At 50.8% G+C, this 18,610-nt stretch overlaps 2 long non-coding RNA genes across 4 annotated transcripts in view; both read left to right on the top strand.

Annotated features, from left to right (window-relative positions):
- Nucleotides 1–1,180: 1,180 nt before the first annotated feature.
- LOC132525405 (uncharacterized) lies at nucleotides 1,181–2,786 on the top strand. Its single transcript, XR_009542229.1, has 2 exons — nucleotides 1,181–1,369; nucleotides 2,445–2,786. It is a non-coding gene; the product is annotated as an uncharacterized LOC132525405 (long non-coding RNA).
- An 8,238-nt stretch (nucleotides 2,787–11,024) lies between these two features.
- LOC132526323 (uncharacterized) overlaps nucleotides 11,025–18,610 on the top strand; it is a 41,424-nt gene continuing 33,838 nt past the window's right edge. The window contains exon 1 of one of the 3 annotated variants that reach the window (XR_009542528.1): nucleotides 11,025–11,188. This is a non-coding gene — a long non-coding RNA (uncharacterized LOC132526323). Of the gene's footprint in view, nucleotides 11,639–18,610 lie in introns of all 3 variants that reach the window. The other 2 variants (XR_009542526.1, XR_009542527.1) reach the window with 2 other exon arrangements.

Below are 18,610 nucleotides of genomic sequence, written 5' to 3' on the forward strand. Positions count from 1 at the left end.
AGCAGAAATTAACACAACATTGTAAATCAACTATACTTCAACACACACACACACACACACACACACACACAAAGAAAATGGATGGATTCCTACTTTTGACCAGATACTCCACCCTTCCGCTCATTTCCCTTACAATCTGGGTGAATGGGACACTTTTTGGTTCCTAGAGATCACACTCTGTCCCAGATGGTCACTGGAACGTTGGTAACCCATCCCAGTTGAAGACCAGGGTCTGATTTCTCAATGGGAACAGCTAGGATCTTCTGTGGATGGACTGAGAGCCCCAGTTCACCTCTGAACGCGGATCCCTCTCTGCGTGGGCAACTTCAGGATCATCTTCACATTCAAGATGGTGACTCTCTCTGCAAGAGTCCGGGTTTCCTGCACCATCTCAGCCCTGAGTTTAATTCACCACCTGTCTATGGAGAGCACACAGGTACCTGAGCCTGTCCCAGGGCCTGTGGCGTGGAGGAAACAGAACAAGAAAAAGACTTGGTTCCTGCCCTGGGGTTGATTATGATCTGGTTGGATTGACAAATAGCTACCTTCCCCAGCTGTTCCTGATTTGGCTTCTGCCCCAGGGCTCCTGAAGCGCATTTTGCAGCAGTGAAGCCCAGGGGTTGCCCAGCTGAGGTCCGCATTTTCTCCCTTTTGGCGGGTACCAGCAGTTTCTATATGGGAGCTCACATCTCAGTGAAAACAGGAAATCTGATGCCTCCCTGACAACGCATTTTCTCAACCTTCATTCTGGGGAAAGGCGACTTTGTGTTCCAGCTGCCATATTGTAGCTGCAACCCCTGATGCACCATCAATTAAAAACAGCCATAACTATGCATGGGAAAGAAGCCACAGATAATAGGCTTCCATTAGATTAAGTGGTTATATGAATAAAAAAATAAAACCTATACTTCGGCTAATTAAACTCACTCACCGTCTGATTAAGATGTGTCGTGAGACCGTGGAAAAGTACCAACCACTAACTGTAGGTAATATGGCACAGGTGGGAATTAATAGTATATTCCCTGGCATGGAGATAATGGATCTCCGTAGAGGCTCCTCAGAGCCATTAATAAAATGGACAGTCCCCAAACAGCTGGCTCCTTATGCCGGGGTCAGGGCAGGCCGTGCTCCGAGTAAAAATAGCTTCTCAATTCCATTCCACCTACTGAGATCACCTGCTGAGGAGGAGTAGACACGCTGACCTCTTGAGATGCCATCAGATTTAAGGTTCCACTGCAGTTGTAGACCTGCGGTCCGGACCCAAGTGAGTGGAAGAGGAATTGTGACCCAACTGTGACCCAAGAGTATGGAGTTAGGACCTGCTGCCCTGCCTCGTAGGGCTTTCTGTGCCGGACCGGAGTACTTCAAGGTAACTAGGAACCAAAGCAGTGGGTGTCCTGGGAAGGTAGATGCCCATTCCTGGGAGCTGCACTCTGCAGGGGGTGGGGCTTGGGTTACCATGGGAACCAGGCCTAAACCCAGGTATAGGCCCAGAGGGGGCCCTGGTTGACACAGCCCATGGTTGCTGTTTTGGGGGCTGAGAATCCAGGGCAAACCCCAGAAATGACCTGGGAGAAGCAGCTGTGGGGAGAAAGATGAGGGTGTCCGCTGGGCGGGGAGCGAGGTGGGGCTCTGAGGGCCAGGAGCCGGCTGCTCAGAGCTCTCACAGACGGAGTGTGTCCAATGCCCATTTAGCAGCTACTCCGGAGCCGTCTCTGCCCTTTGGAGCAGCTGCGAGGAGAGCATCGGGCCTTGCCTTCTAATTACCACTAATTGGGTAAATGCTGAGATGATCTCTCTCTCCCTTCCCCTTCACTCCCTCCCCCCACAAAGGCAACTGAGAGATACAGAGAGGTCACAAAGAGACTTTTCCAAATGGAGACAGGCAAGCATGACATGGTGTGAATACCAAGCAGCCACTGCCCCGGGGAAGGGAAGAGGAGAGAGGCTTCTGGGAGGCTCTGAGAGAGGAGGGCGGGGACATGGGGCTGGGGGGTGGGGTCTGAGGTCTGGGGGCTCAAGCCAGTTCCCCAGCCTGGCTTCCTCTCGCCTCTCCTCTGGAGCAGCAGAGGTGTCTCGCTTAGGTGGGAGGTAACGCAGTCTGTCTTCTGGGGCTCCTTGAAGAGTCCTCCTCTCCGGATCCTTGAACTGGGTCTGTGTGTATGGGGTGGGTTCTTCTGGCAGTCCGGACGGCAGGGTAGGGGCCCTGGCCTGCTCAGGCTGTGTGCAGGGTCACTGTGAACACCAATGCCGAGCCCCCCAGGGCAGAAACGATAGTGCATCTCCTTTCCCTCAGGCTCTGGGTGGGAGCCATGCCTATGTAAGGACAGACCTAGAAGCTCGTGGATTTTCGGTTAGAGGTAATTAAGTTAGTTTCAAAAAAGGTTTTGTGTTTGTCTTCATTTTTATTTTTACTCGGGATCATATCTTTATCTTCCCCATAGCTTTGTAAAGCTGGGCGGTGACAAGGAAATGGCTATTCCATTTCACCGATGGAAAAACTGACGCCACGAGTGCCTGTTCATTTCTACTTCAGAACCAGGGCAAGCATCCGAATTGTCTGAAGTTCTATGAAATCTACTAAGAATCCATTATGTCCGGGAAAATATTGCTCTGGTTTTAAGTTAGGTGAGGAAAACATGCTTGCTTCAAAAAATGTATTTGAATAGTACTGAAGGGGTTCAAGTAAAATGTTAATGTCCCAAGCTCATTCTCATCTCCTAGGTCCCACCAGTTATCCTTTGAGAAATTTCCCATTTCCGAATAAACATGCATGTTTATCTCTCTCTATTTTTCTCTTTTCCACAAATTAAAAAGGTACTTTAATATTGTGTTACAACTTTATTTTTTCATTTGCCTGTTATAATGTTATTACTCTTTACAGTTTACAAAGTGCTTTTGTTCTCACATTAACCCATCAAGGTAAGTGGGATGAGCATTACTGTCTCCGGTTTTCAGACACGGAAACGGATTCAGAGAAGCAAAGTCGCCTGTCCGCTGTTAGGCAGCCGTCGATTGTCGGAGCCAGAACTTGAACGTGAGTTTCCTGGGTTCAGGTCCAGTGCTCTTGGCCCAAACAACAGCCGTGGCAAAGATGGACACAGAACGTCATAATCATGAGAGCAAACACTCACAGAGCCCTACCGAGGGTGAGGGACTTCTCCATGTTCTCTGTACGTATTATACCATGAAAATCCCACGACGCTGTGAGATGAGCACCATTATTACCATCCTCGATTCACAGAAGAGGAAAGCAAGTCACAGAGAACTTAAAAATAATGTGCTCAGGCTCACACCCCAAGCAACAAACCCCAGAGTTTGCCTCCAGAGTCCCTTCTGCACGTCTACACCACACTGCCACTTAGTCTGTGCCGGATGCTGCTAGATGCTCTTTTATGTATGGTAGCTCATTTCATCCTCACCAAAACCCTATATCAGTACTAATTAACATTGGACCATGCAACATCTTCACCAATGTCTCAAGCTCAGAAATAAGGAATCTCCCAACAGCACTGGGAAACTTCTAGGGCTATGTGGCCTACCTGGATACCAGATAAATCAATCAAAAGCCCCAAAGGAACACCCAGGCAAATTTTACAGATACTAACAATAATACCAACTCTCATTGACTGAGTGCCAGCTCCTTCCCAGGTCTATGCTAGAGGCTTTCCATACACCTCTTTATTTCATAACGTGAAAGGGTTGTCATCCTCCTATTACAGATGGAGAACCTAGGGCTCAGAGAGGTTCAGTAACTTTCCCAAGGCCACACAGTAAGTGAAAGAGCCAAGACTGAACGCAGGTCTATCTGAACCTGAAGACTGGCTTTGTTTCTGCTTAACCTATATCTTGTTTTCCGGACTGGTTGGGACTTCAGTATCTCTCTCCTTCCTATTCCAAGGCTTGGGAAAACACCAGGTGCCTGCTTGGGGAGGAGTAGTCAGTGTATGGCCCTAGCCTCTTCTATTCCAGACGAATAATGGATCCTGCCAGCCTTTCAATGTGCTCCCTACTCTCCTGGAAACACTGGCCCGCAGGCTATCTGTGTTTATAGGCTGGCTTCGCTGGAGACCTTGCCAGGATTTGAGCATCTCGCTTCCACTCTGAACCCTTAAGGCATTTGAAATGCATGTCTTGACACCGTGCATCGGCCCTGAATTACAACGTAGCATCTGCCTGGGCCCTTGGCATCTGCCCTTCTAGACTGGAGGTGCTGCAGCAGGTACAGCCCAAAGTATGCAGTCCAGCGTGTTGCAAATAATAGGTGCTCAATAAACGAGTCCTCCAGTACCACACTGACTTGAGTTTTCAGGGTCCGACTTTCCTAGGAGGCGCTCCGTGTGTGACAGATTCTTCGAAAGCAGTTTGCATTTAAGGTTCCAGCCTTAACTATTCTTCCTCCTCATGGCCTGTGCGGGGAAGGGAGGCTTCACGCCAGCTCTCCCCTGCTGCTCCTGGATAGATGCTCGCCTGCTTCCCACCACGTTGCTGTCAGCACCCGACCATCCACTGCAGAGGGTTGCAGAGCTACTCGTGAGGAGGGTCTGGTAAGAGCTGAAGGGTTCAGGCCAGGGACACTGCCGTCGTTTGAGTTTCCCAGCATTCTCAGGAGCCAAAGGGTGTGAGGCGAGCAAAGCAAGACAGCCCAGAAATGCAAAGCCTGCCAGTGGTACCTCTGTGTAAATCAAGGAACAAAAGTGTGTGTGTATAGGTAAAAATCTCCCAAACACTGGTTTTTGAGGCAGAGTCCAGATGCAACATTTCACCGGTTACACTGAGGAAGGGGAGGGCTAGGGTAGAGCTTAATCCCACCGGGGCAGACTCACTGCTATGAAATGTTCTGTAGCTGTGGGGGAGAGGCAGACTGCTCCACTACCAGGGAGGGCTTTGAGGGGACATGGGAAGACTCCCCTGTGGGAGTCGTGATCACCCTACCACCACCGCCAGCCCTGGCAACCACCATCTGCTTTCTGTCTCTGAATTGGACTGCTCTGAGTACCTCATATAAGTGGGATCGTACAGTGTTTGTCCTTTTGTGTCTGGCTTATTTCACTCAGCATAATGTCCTCAAGGTTCATCCATGTCATAACACAAGTCGGAATTCCTATCATTCTTAAGACTGAGTAATATTCCATTGTATGTATAGATGATATTTTGTTTTTCAGTTCATCCATCGATGGACACACAGGTGAAGTTTTAAACTCTGTGATGGCGTAGTTTCTTCTTTTTCCACGCATGCAGCCAATGGTCATCCGTTAACGTCTTTCTGTATTCAGTGAGCACACGTGGTGCATCTTCAGTGTACCAGGATCTCTGATAAGATTATGAGAGAGATCGAAGAGCATCCCTGCTCTCCAAATGCTCACAGACCCAGCAGGGAGCTAGTTCCTTCATTAGGGTACAGCGAGGTCTGCGCAGAGGAGGGGTGGTTGATTTCTCTGGCGGGAGAGACAGGCATGTGTATCAGGAAAGGCTTCACAGAGGAGGCAACCTTTGTGCTGTCTCTTGACAGATGAGTAGGTGATTGGCAGGCAAAGGAGATTGGGAGGGCATCCAAACAGGGGGGCTGCACAGCTGTGGGGGAGCAGCGTGGGCTGGAGGGGTGGGACGGCCCCTGAGAGGCTGCAGGCACTGCCAGTGACTGGGACATGGAGGAGGGGGTTGGAGCAGGGGAGAGAGGGGAAGAAGGCATAGAGAGAGATGAGGCTTCAGGGACAGGAGGGGCCCAGATTAGTATGGGGTCCTGTTCACCATACTTCAGGGTGTTGTCAAGGAGCCAAGCCCGGAAAAGCCTCACTAAGAAGATTCCATGGAAGAGGAGTTTAAACCATGCTAGATGATTGGACAAATGATTTTCAGTTAGGACACCTCTTGAACTTAGTAATCCAAAGATGCAGGACCCCTGGCCTAAGGATGATTAACTGGGTCCCTAGCTCAGGCCACGTGAGGGGATGTTAGAGGTGCTAGTTGTGTTCAGCGGGGGGCTGGTGTTGGCATTTGATAACTAAGGAAGACCACCCACGTACTAGAAAAACCACAAGCTAAAATATGCCCAGACACGCTGGGTCAAAGTAGCTAAGAAAGCCAGTCCTAGCTTTCAACTAGGGAGAAAGCAATACTCCCACTGAATCTGAAACAGTGCCACACTGAACCACTAGGAGCAACCTGGGACTCTCTGAAACTTACCGAAGAGAAGGGAAGGGGACCTGGACTTGAGTCAGGACACCTGATTCAGATCCTGGTTCTCTCGATCATCAGCTGTGTGACTTGGGGAAAATTGCTTGACCTCTCTGAACCTGTTTCCTCATCTGTCCAAAAGGCACAACCAGACCCACGTGATTTATTTTTCATTAGAAATTCAGGAATGATCCGAATAAATCAGAGACTGCAGGTGATTACATCTATGAGGCACTGCCATCTCTCCGAACCCCCCCGCATCTGGTGCTGATATAAGCTGTGCATTGGAAATGATGAGATGGGGGTGGCCTGCAGAATAGAAGAGGAGAAGTATGAAGGGAGGTGGAGGAGTCGAGCTAGGGCTCCGGGGGCACAGACATGGGTAAAATGTTCCCCAATACTTGGATGTTGGTAGCAGAAATTTACTCGGGAGCTGCTCTGGGATGTCCTGGTGATGGAGTCTGGACTGAGACCATATAAGGGGTGACTGCCTGGTACTGCCTGTCTCTGTGGGCAGAAGTAGCAGGGGTCATTGAGAGTCAGTGCTGTGCCAGGCGGTCCCAGGAGCATAGCATCAGATCTGAATTCAGGAAGGAAAGCTGGAGTCTCCACAACCTCTCTGCAGGGTTCCTCATCTGTGAATCTGAAATAATACCTGCTTTGCCTGGTCGGCGTTCTTTAAACTATAGAGGTCTGAAGAAATATTTGCTTCTTGCATTGCCCTTCCCCGTTTGGGCGGCTAAAAGATGGTGCTGTCTTCACAAAAAAACTTGCAGCTGTTCTCACTAGCTCTTGGTCCATGGAGCCCGCCCATCTGCCCAAGACACTTGCTGTTCACCAGCCTCGGCCGCCCCGTCTGCCTGTAAAAGCTAAGAATACGTCATAAAACTGCCGTAAGGTTTTATGGGCCCTCTTTCCCTCCCAGGGACCGATCTTGGTGCTGTGAATCATACCAGTGCCTGTATGTGGGGCTCAGCACGTGTGGCCAGGAGGAGGAGGGCGGATGGGGTGGAGAGAGGTGGCTTCGAGGGGGTCTTTGGAGCGACAGGATTGTGCCACTTCAAAAGGGCTCCAGCTCTGGGTGACCTTGGCTGCCACCTTGGTTGGGCCATTTAGTCTGGCCCAAGAGACAGGAAGGTAAAGGAAAAGAGGGAAAAAAGATGTCGTGGTGCAACACACAAGTTTGGAGTCAAACAGACCTTGGTATGTGTCTCACCTAAGCCGTTTTCTAGCTGTGTGACTAGGCAGGTTGCTTAACCTCTCTGAGCCTTAATTTATCATCTGTGAAATGGGGATACTGACAACTAAGCTTACAGGGTTGTTCAAATGAGATACATGGAACAAAGTGATCAATATGTGTCTAACATTATGATTATTCTTTGCACGGTGTTTAGAAAGTAGTAAATGTCCAATGAATACTTTCTGAATGGATAAATGAATAAACAAATGCATGGAATGAACTAGTTGAAGAAGAAGAAAAAGAGGAAGAAGGGAAAGAAGGTCTACCTCAAATGTCACCACCTCCTCCTTCTCTTACTCTCTCCAGCTCCCGTTTTCCTCACCCACAATTTGAGGGTTTGAGATTAGCTCATTTTCAAGGTTTCTCCCAGCTCTCATATTTGAAGACTCTTGATTCATTCCTTTACTCATTATTTACTGAGCATCTAATACGTGCTAAGTAGTGTTCTAGCTACTGTGAACAAAACACAGGAGGCCCTTGGCCTCTTGACATTTGATTTCTAGTGGTGGCAGAAGTGGGACATACACAAAATATGACGAGTGAATACATTATATAATAAGCTAGAAGTCGTGAAGTCCTATGGAGAACTGGAAAGCAGGGTGGGGATGCTGAACATGGGGAGGAGGGTATTTCGCTTTTACTTAGTGAGGTCAGGGGAGATGTCCTTCACCATGTCCCCTTGGGGCAAAGACTTAAAAGAGGTGAAGGAGTGAGTCGTGCTGATAGCTGGGAAAGTCTAGGTAAAGGGAACAGTCAGAGCAAAGGCCCTGAGGCTGGAGGTGGTCTGGCATGGCAGAACAGTAGCGAGTACCCAACCTTGTTCTCACTGAACAAGAGAGCGCAATACAAAATGCATTCCCCTTGGTTGACCAGGAGAGGACTCCAGCTGTGGTCCACCACCCCTCTTGCGGCCCCGTGTCCCCAGTCTCCCTATGTCCTGTCTTGGCCAAGGTATCCTGCCTGAGAATAGATGGGGTTGAGGAAATTTCCTTTCAAATGAAATAATTTAAATGTTACTGGCTCCTCTGCTGGGTAGAAATGAAACACCAGACCTTTGGCCGAGCGGGAAGGATTGAGAAGTGGCTGCTAATCATGCTTCTTCACCTGGAAGAGAGCGGCAGGTGAGGACGGGGGCTGCGGCTCTTCCGTGGGCCTGAGTGCAGCACCAGCTCCCGCTCAGCTCCGCCTCGTGATGGGAAGAGCACTGGACGGGGAGTCGGGATAGCTGCTTTCCACCGAGATCCAGCCGCTAACTGGGGAAACTGGCTCAAGGCATTTCACTCCCAACCTCTGTTTCCTCTTCTCTATGACTTGAGGGTGTTGAACTCTGAGATATGTGATTTCTCCAAGTCAAGCGGCCACGTGTCTGTCTTTCCCAGTAGACTCTAACCTCCTAGCAGGGCAAGCCTGATTCATCTTTAACCCTCAGCATCTATATCACAGGGACCACGTTTCCTAAATAGATGGAGGGCTTGGTTTTAGGGGAAGGGGCCTCTCTAGAGCCTGGGGACTTCGTCAAGCAGGGCTTTATTGGGAAATAGCCCTAAGCTCAAGCCCTTTGCCTGCTCTGGCCTCAGATAGCCTGCTTGACCGCCCACTGACCCCTTCGGCCGTGGGACCTTCTGCCCAGGGGTAGTTGATGGGAAGAATTGGCTTGTTTACTTTTTATTAACTTCTCTCAAGTGGGCTGTGTGTAGGGGGAGAGGATGTTGGGAGCTGGTTGGATGGGTGGACAGGCCTGGGGTCAGCCTCTTCCCCTGAGAGACCCTCTTAGGCCAATTCACCTCCACATCTTCCTCACTTCTCCTGAGTTCAAAGCCCTTCCTGGGAAGATGCCTCCCAGCCCCCAGTCCTGAGAGTCTTCAGCCTTGCTCTGGTCTCACTTGGAGGCCAGCTGCCCTAATGAAGGGAACCTATGCTCCTGCATGCACCCCCATTGCTCCTCCAGAGGGAGGTCCCGCTGGCTGCAGGCAAGGTGCCCGTCATTGGCCTGTTACTGATCTGTAGATGGTAATCCTGAATCTGCCATGGCTGCTCCGAGGGGAAACGAGTGGTGGGGATGTGGTGCCTATGGAGGAGGGGTCTTGACTGCCAAAGAGTCTCCGGGAAGTTGCAGTGGCCCTCGTGTCTGCATGGCACTGACAGGGTTCTTGGGGCTGCATCCTCTAAGCCTCCTGCTCCCCAGTTTGTGGCAGCAGAGAGGATGGGGAACTGGGGGAAAGGTCTCTCTCTTCATCCTGATTGGCTGGCAAAATGGGTGGGGGAGAACAGGAAGTGGGCTCTTCAACCAGGATCTATCCGTGCCTTTTCCCGTCAAGGAGCTGAGGCATCGTTGGTGACCCGAAAGTGACATTTCAGGCTGGCGTGTCAACTGAAGTCCCTTCCCGTGGGAAAAAAAAAATAGCTCCAGATGACTGAGCCACATCCAAGCGGAGAGACTGCCCGGGCCATTGACTTAAAAAAATAATGAATGTAAAGGAGATAATAAAACCTAACTTCAGCACCTTATTTACACGGCCTCAGACCCACACAGAGAAATCCCTTAAGCCTTGGCTCCTCTCTCCAAGACGGGCTCTGAGACACAGGGCAGAGGCCGGGCCTGGAGTTTTACGTGTTCCAATGACCTCTGAGGAGTTCTTCACATCCTCTGAGTCTCTGTTAGCTCGTTCGAAAATGGGGATTCCGATGGAACGGGTAGGTGAGAGAATTATGTGAGAAAGCAGATGGGAAAATGCTTTATAAACCAGCACTAACAAAATTTAGCTATTCCTGTTGTGCTCATTTTCAGTAGCTCCCAATAAGCAGCATTTCAAATCAAGATTTGTAATATGAACAAAGGTTTTTGTACCTGGGTTGCAGAAGCCCACCATAACCTCTGCCCCCAAATGCAATGAGGGTTTAGAGGGTTTCAACAGCTTCCCCCAGGCCCCACCCAACATTGGCCCACACTCAGGCAGCCCACACTCAGGCAGCCTACACTCAGGCAGCGAGCTCCAAAGACCTTGGGCAAGTGACCTCACCTCCATGGGTCTCACCTCTCTGGAGCCCTGTGAGCTCTGACATATAACTCCCCGGAAGATGCATTCTTGCTCTCTTCGGCCACCTCTCTCCACTACTCCATCTCTTCCCTAATCCTGTCCTAAACCTTTCTTTCTCCTCTCTGGGGATCTACCGTGGCCTCTCTGAATCTTCCTTTTGCTACCCTCACCCACGAGCCCCCTTTCCTCATATTCTTTGGTGTTTTGGCCAGAGAGAGCTGTGTCCTTCCCCAAGAGATGTCCCTGAGAATTCTTTAAGTGGCTGGGAGGGGAAAAGGATCGCGTGTATTTTTGGTACCAGAGATAATCAGGTGATTGTGCAATTAGCAGTAATTTGATCGCTCCCGTAATTTCCTTTTAACAAGAGTCCCCTTAAAAAAATAATAATAAAATAAGAGGGTTTTCTTTTTTTTCCCCTTGTTTTGTCTGGAATGTCTGTTATCAGGAATTTGGTCCGACTCCCACGCACTCCGCGTGGCAGCTAGGGGGAGGGGAAAGATGCCGGCGGCAGAACTCCTGAGGAAGAGGATGTGCCTGGCGGGCTGCCCCTCCCGGGCTCCCCGCCGGGCTCAGGCTGTGGGACTGGACTTCGGGAGCAGGCTACTCCAGTCTCCAGAGACAGACTCCCGCTGACTGCCCCCCACCGCCACCCGGGGCCTCTGGGTCGCTGGGAAGGGGCCCTCGGGAAAGACACCAGAGCCTGGGAGGGTGCAGCCGGGCTCACAAGGGCTTGGTGAGTGGAGGGAGGCCCTCCTGTTCCACATCGCGGTCGGGGTGCAGGGGCCAGCACTCCACGGTCCATCGGGCCCAAGCTAGGGCTCCGCATCACACTCGCCCCTCACCCCATCCCCAACCCTGCCGCGTGGGCTGTGGCACAGAGATGGCAAACACCCCCAGGGCCTTGTGCCCGGCAATTACCAAGCAAATTCCCAGCGAATTTCTCTCCCCACCCCGGGGCAGCGCCTGCTGCGTGTTCTCTGATTCAGGCCGGGAATGTGCAAACAGCGCCCGGGAACCTGCGGGGACCCGTAATTGCTCTGGAGTTGCCCGGGACTTTGCAAGGTAAGCACGCGCCGCGCTCCTCCCGGCACGGTGCGCACCGATCGCCTGGCGCCCTCCCTCCTTCCCTCGGAGGATGCGGGGACTGGAGGATGCGGGGACTGCGGGGACTGCGCCGAGCCAGGTGGGCGAGCTCTGATTCCGCGAAGCTGAGCTGCGGCCAGGCGCTAATGGGGCCGGGGTGCGGGAAGCAGGTGGGGACAGGAGTGACTTGTGGAGGGAGAGGGGCCACTTGGCCACGTCCCCGGGAAAGAGGGCCTTGGGGGACATGGGCTCCTTCTGTCCCTTCCCTCCGGTGGAGAAGCTCCTCATTGATGAGCCTTGTCATCATCCTTCAAGTGTAATTTTTTTAAATTGCAAAAATCTTACAGAGCTATTAACCTCAAAAGAGTTTAACATATGGCAGACCGAGTCTCCCTCTTACCCTAATTATAAGGCTTGCAGTAATGGGGCTGTCTTTTAAGTTACAGCTGCTGCGCTTTTGGCTTTCGCTAACATTACATCCTATTAAAGAGCTACATTAAATGCATGCAAATTGCCGGAGCCACCGCGCTCTCCCGACCAGTGAGGGGGACGGATTGCAGCCGAGGCGGCGATATCGAGGGTCAGACTCACCCTGCTGCGAACGCCATATGATCTATCAATCAAACTCCTCTCATTAATTAACTAATTCATTAAATATCTTTATATATGAAGGCCCGGCCAGGCGGAACATTGTGTTGACAGGGACGTCCCGTCAGCACTTAGCCCTGCGCGTGCGCTCCCCTCCCCTCCCACACAAATCACCCGATGACTAAGAGAGGTCAACTTCCCAGTTTCTGCAGGGACGGAAGCAGCCGCTGTGCCCGGACCCACCCCTGGGAGGCCCTCCTCGCGCCTTCGGTCCCATGACCCCCTCTCAGTGAGCCTGCCCTGACCTCACCGTGTAGGGTTGTAATGAGCTCTATTTACGGGTCTGGTGCCTTGGCTTCTCTGGCACCTAGGGGGCTGGAACTGGACCAAATACGGCTCACTGGGGAGCCCCAGTGCCTAGTACAGGAACCAGCATGTAGCAGATGCTCTAAATGTTTACGGAAGGAAGACAAGCTGTATTGGAGCGCTTTCCTCTCTCCAGAGCCCCCAGCACTAAGGGGGCCTCCTTTCTAAGCTCTCTGACCAGTTCGGAGCGGGTCATCCACATAGCCACAATCTCAGACACTGAAGCAAACTCTGGCAAGAAGAATGAAACTATGTCGTTCTATAGACAATAAAGAGACACTTTTGAGTGGATGGTGGGCTTCCTTAGTTGTTTATATACACACATACATATATATTTGCTGAGCAAACTAGTATATAATCACTCCTTTGCTATATTATCTTATTTAATGTTGACTTCAACTTTGCCAGGTGGTTATTTTTATCTCCAGGCTAAGGGAGAAGAAACAGAGGCTGGGAGAGATTAAGTAACTTATTCAAGGTCAAGTGGCAGAGCCAGAAATCAGAGTCCGGCTTGCTGGATCCAAGACCAGTGCCGACTGCTCTGTCATAGGCATGCAAAAAATAACGCTTGGGAGGTCAGTGGATGTGCTGCTTTCCTCCGTTGCCTGCTGTTCCCTTTTGTTCCCACAGTTGTCTTTCTCTACTTGTTTTGTAGCAGCCGCTGTCACCACTGCCTTCTCTGCTGGGCTGATGGGTCTTTGCTCTATGTTTGGGAAGATGGAGGTCACAGGACACCCCATGATCAAGGCTGCTGGCTCTTGACTGTGCTTAGAATGGCTTGGAGTGATTTTCCATATAGAGCACCTGGGCAGGCAAAGCCAGTTGCCTTATAGCTGTGTTATCTGGCAAAGACCTGGGCCCTGAGCAGCTGGGTACAAGGAATGGGAATGGGATGGGCACCTCCAAACCAGCTCCTGGAGAACACTCCTCTGCCGGGCTCTGGCCCCCTTTAGAGAGGGCAGTCACAGGTGAGAGCTACAGGTCAGAATAAAGAGGGTCTCTGCAGAGCTTAGCTTTGGTTCCTGCTGTGCAGCTCATGGAAGTTCCCAATCCACCCAGATGCAGTGAGCTGTGCGAGCAAACTTCCGAAGCCCAGGAATTCCTGGAAAAACGCGTTCCCAGATTCCTCTGTACTCCTCTCACCCGCCTCTCTCCGCCTCACTCACTCTCTTGCCCCCCTGAGACATGGGGCTAATGGACTTTGGCTGTTAGCACCCGGGATGTTGGGCACCAACCTCGCCAGGGGTCTCTAGAGCTTCCTCTGGCCCCCTTGGTTCCCAAGAATAGTTTTGGAATGGGGCGTGCTGTGCTAATGGGGGTAAATGGTAACCTCGGAATCAATTTTCCCTCCCAGAAGAAAATTCTCCCGGCTTAGACGGCACAGACTGTAATAGTGAAAATGGCTCTAGATTGGAAAAATTGGCACGTTGTAGTCCAACAAGGCAATTTTTGAATTGTTCTATACAGCTGTGTGCCTCTGGACACTATGCTGCTTGCGTCCTAAAGCTACGGGATGGAAAGCAACTTTCCAGCCAAAAACAGCTCTAATGTGTTTTTTTCTTTTCTCACCCCAGCCTGAATTTGTTGTTTTGTTTACCTGCCCAGAATCCTTGGAGCTTTGGTCTCTACCTTAGCAGCTGCCAGAGCTATTGGACGAGAGAGTGCTGTGGCCTTCTGTAGAACCTCAGTCCTCAGGGCAATGGGCCTGGGAAAGAGGGTTTCACAGGCTGCAAGGAGAAGCTGGGACAACTCAGGACCGTAGGTCCCAACCAGCTTTTCCTGGTCCGTGTCAAATCTGGGCCTCTCTTGGACCCAGAAGAGGAAATGTCGGACGGTTATGCAGCGTGCTTGATTTTGATGAGCTGTGTTTCCTCTATTATAATATGCAAACCATTTTGTCTTGTTTTTATAAACATTAAAATGCAAAGCAACGCTTCTTAGAATAAAAATATATGATATATATTTCAAGTAATAGAACAACAGAATGGGAGAACTGCAAGGCAGCGTACCACTCACTTAGTAAATATCCTCATTGTACAGATGGGGAAATGGAGGTGGCCCAAGGTCACATATCTGTTTGGTGGGGAAGAACTTGCTCTCACTATATAGCGCTCCAGGCTTTGGATAATGGGCCAAGTGGCCAGTGAAACCCGTCTTTCGATTTCTCTGTCCCTGGGGCCACAGCTCTCTACTTTAAGCTTACTCCCCCTTCCGTGAGTCTTGTTAATGGTGAGCCTTATCTGGTGACTCAAGATTAGAACCACGTAATGGGTTGAAATGGAATTTGGAACAAGTGCTAAACTGGGGCTTGACCTGCTAAGTGTTCTCCCTGCCCTGCTCCCCCGCAGCCCATTTTCCCCAATACATCCTGAGATCTCTACCATGCCCATGGATCCTGTCATCCCCTTACTCCTCTGGATACAGCCCAGGTTCCTTTCTAGGGCTTATCATGTGATTCATGAGATGACTTGCGCCTATTTCTCCAGCCTCACATCTCACAACCATTGACCTTCCACCCTGCACGACCCTGTCTTCACCCCATCAAACCCAGTTATCCCGTTGCATCTTACCCTCATTCACCTTTACATACCTCCTTTGCCTTTGCCCATTCAATTATACCCTCCTCCTAGAAATCTCTATCTTCCCCAACCTGTCCCCCTCCTTCCTACCCCCCTCCACCTGGCTAGATCCAACTCCTCCTTCAGTCTCAGCTAAAACACCAGATTCTCTCCACCAAGCCCCACAGTCTGGATTAGGTGCGCTTCCTGTGGGCTTCTGAGGCATCCTTTACTTCCCCTGTGCTATCTTTAACCACTCTGTATCGCAACTGTCTGTTGACCAGTTCAAATCTTCTATTAGAATGTAAGCTCCAGGAGGGCAGCGCTGTGTCATGTTCACCCCGAAGACTGTCTGGCTCGTGAGAAGTGCTGCCTGAGTAGTTGAATGACACATAAAAATGCTGCTCCCACGACAACAAAAAACAACCGGTATTTATTGAGTGTTTTCCTCTGCCGGAAACTATGCAAAGTGCGTTCTGTGCATCACCTAATTGATATTAGTTCTTGTATGAATTGAATGAGGTGAGAACAAGGGATTCTAATCCTGGCTCTGCCTCTGGCTGCCCGTGTGACTTTCAACAATTCCCATGGTTTTCTCATCTTCAGAATGAAGGATAGAGAAGGGGGCAGACAGACTTCATTTCTCGGTTCTTCTTCCTAGGCAGAAAGGGAATCAAGAGTCAGTCTATGCAGGCCTGGGGAAAATCAACCCTCAGGATTCAGAGAACCAGCGGACACAGAGGGTCAACTTTCTAGTCCGGCAGCAGGAGAGGCATCTGGCTGTGAGGCTGGGAAGGGCAGCGGGTTGCTCTCCCATGCTGGGGTAGAGCTTCCAAATAGAGAAGCCCGCTGCTAGCTGAGTCATTAACGCTGGTCTCCTCACCTCGGGCATTGTCTGATTTAAGTGTAATAGCTTGTTTGGTGGATTTTGCCTTCTATAGAAATCCCCCCAAGAGTGAAGTGTCGCATTCAGCTGGGAGAGCACAGGCCTTTGTGCGCTGATGGCCCGGCCTTGACTGAATGTGTTTGGAGTTGGTTATCAAAGGGGAGGATAAATTAGAGCACAGGGCTGAGAAGAGAGGAAGAGGGGGCCCTTTCATGAGCAGGGCTGAGCACTTAGGCAGCTGACTTGGAGCTGGGAAGCCCCTGAGCCTGGCCCTTTTTCCTTTTGCCAGTGGCAGAGCTGCAGGCAGACCTGGCTGTACCCTGGCAGAACCCAAATTCTGAGGTCCCGCCAGGCCCTGGGGGATGGGGGTGGGGGCGGGACAGGAGGAGGGCAGGGGAGTGGTGTTGATGACAGGACGGCCTCCAGGGCTTGACGGGAGGGCTCCTGGGGTGTTGATGAGCCCAGCGCCCTCCCTCCCTGCACAGCCTTCCCCCTGCCCCCTTCCCAGATTTACTGAAATCATGCTCTGATGGTACTGTAGGCTCCAAGGGACCTCTTTGGTCCTGGGGATGCTGTTCAGGGGCTCCACCCCCATCTGCCTCTCTCCAGCCCCCAACACACACTTACCAGCTGGCTCTCAGGACAGTTTTATGGAGTGCACTGGTCAGCCAGAGATATTGGAGCTCCCAAAATAAGAGATCCTGGGCATTCGACCCTCTCTATGGTCTTGGCTTCGGATGTCCAGATTCCGAGGCCAAGCTGGGCACAGCTGTCAGCTGAGCCACAGGCAGGGCTGCCGAAATAGTAAATTACACCGAGTGCCCAGTGCCCAGTTTTCGCCTGCAAGAATGCTCCCCTCTGTTTTTCAGTGGATCTTCCCCCCACACCCCCGTCAGTGTCCCTGGGCCCCTCACTGACAGCTTCTTGCCCTGTGGGATCTTGATCAACAAGCTCACCCCTCGAGGAACCAGAGAACTTTGTTTGCTGATTAGCACTTAACCCTCAACAACGTCTTAGGTCCATATCATTTTCCAGCTGGAAGGAACCCAAGACACAAGCTGTAGACCTAAAAATAGGTCTTTTTTTTTTTTTTCAGTATGCGAGCCTCTCACTGTTGTGGCCTCTCCTGTTGCGGAGCACAGGCTCCAGACGCGCAGGCTCAGCGGCCATGGCTCACGGGCCCAGCCGCTCCACGGCATGTGGGATCTTCCCGGACCGGGGCACGAACCCGTGTCCCCTGCATCGGCAGGCGGACTCTCAACCACTGCGCCATCAGGGAAGCCCCCAAATAGGTCTACTTTTAAAACCCGTTTGGAGTTGCAGATATTTTAAAGAATTGTCTGAAAGTTATGACCCCTCATCCCAGAAACACACATATTCTCATGCATACAAAAGTTTAGCTGCCATTTCTGGGGGGGTTACACCCTCTGAATCTATGTATACATCCCATCCTGGCTGCACATTTGAATCAGCTGGGAGCTCTGATAAAATTCTGAGGTCTAGGCCTTACACACATAGACTCTGATTGAAACAGTCCAGGGTGGGATCTGGACATCAGTATTTTTTCTAAAACACTCCAGGAGATTCTAATGCAGCCAAGATTGAGAACCATTGCCCTAGGGCCCCTTAGACTCTCCTCCCCACTCTGATTAAGAACCCCAGCTGTGGACAGTCAATGCCTGTACAGAGAGGCACGTAGGAAGGCACATGCTGGGGTTCTGGTAGGGATGGGGTAGACACAATGAACGGATATATCATTCTGCCCACTGCGTTTAAAATCTTTTCCTTCTTCCCTCACCCCTTGAGGGGTGCTTCCGTGGTGTTCATTTAAAATAATTTTAGCACACCACAGTGCGAAGGGAGCCCGGTTGCCTTGATGTGCTTCTATCATTTCAAGGAACTCAATAAAAATTTCGTTTTGGTGTTCATTCAAGGCAGCTTCCTCATAGAGGTCTTACGCTGCAAACCCGAGTTCTCTTTTCATCTGGTCACCCCGGGGAAATTGTGTATTTGAAATTCAAACAATATTTGGGCAAAAAGCAGTTCTCATTATATGCGGTGGAGAAGGCCAATGAGAGGAAAGCACGGGGAAATGATTGAGTGACATTTCTATTTGCTGGTTTGACTTTTCCGCCAGGGACCGCCGTGCTCTGGGGCCGCCAGAGAACCTCAGCCTCCTAGTATGGACTGGAAATGCCAGACCCCTGGAAAAAAGAATTTGGAGGAGAAAAATGAGTGGGCTTGAAACGGATTTGAAGAGTCAATGTGACCTCACACTGATGTCGTTAGTGAGATAGGGAGAGAATTCTGTGTTTTGCACAAGTTCTGTCTAGGAAGGAGATTGTTCCAGTTATGGACTCTCAGGGTTGAAGGGGACTCAGAGATCGTCTGGATCTAGCTTCTTTGGTAGGTGGATCCTCTCTCTCACATTTGAACTGGCCCTGGTCAAGCATTTAGATGGAGTCATACACTTATTCATTCATTGATGGAGCCCCGGCAATGTCTGGTACTTGGCAAGTTGTACAGGGGAATTCAGAGACTAATGGGTCACCCCTGCCCTTAAGTAACTTACAGTTTCCTGAGGACTTGAACAGCTAAAATGCCAGGGAGACATGGTGAATGCTGTAAGGGCAGGAAGCTGGGGGGTGGGGCCGGGTGGGGATGTTAACCTTGA

The sequence above is a fragment of the Lagenorhynchus albirostris genome, chromosome 9, assembly GCF_949774975.1.
Source record: "Lagenorhynchus albirostris chromosome 9, mLagAlb1.1, whole genome shotgun sequence".
NCBI lineage: Eukaryota > Metazoa > Chordata > Mammalia > Artiodactyla > Delphinidae > Lagenorhynchus > Lagenorhynchus albirostris.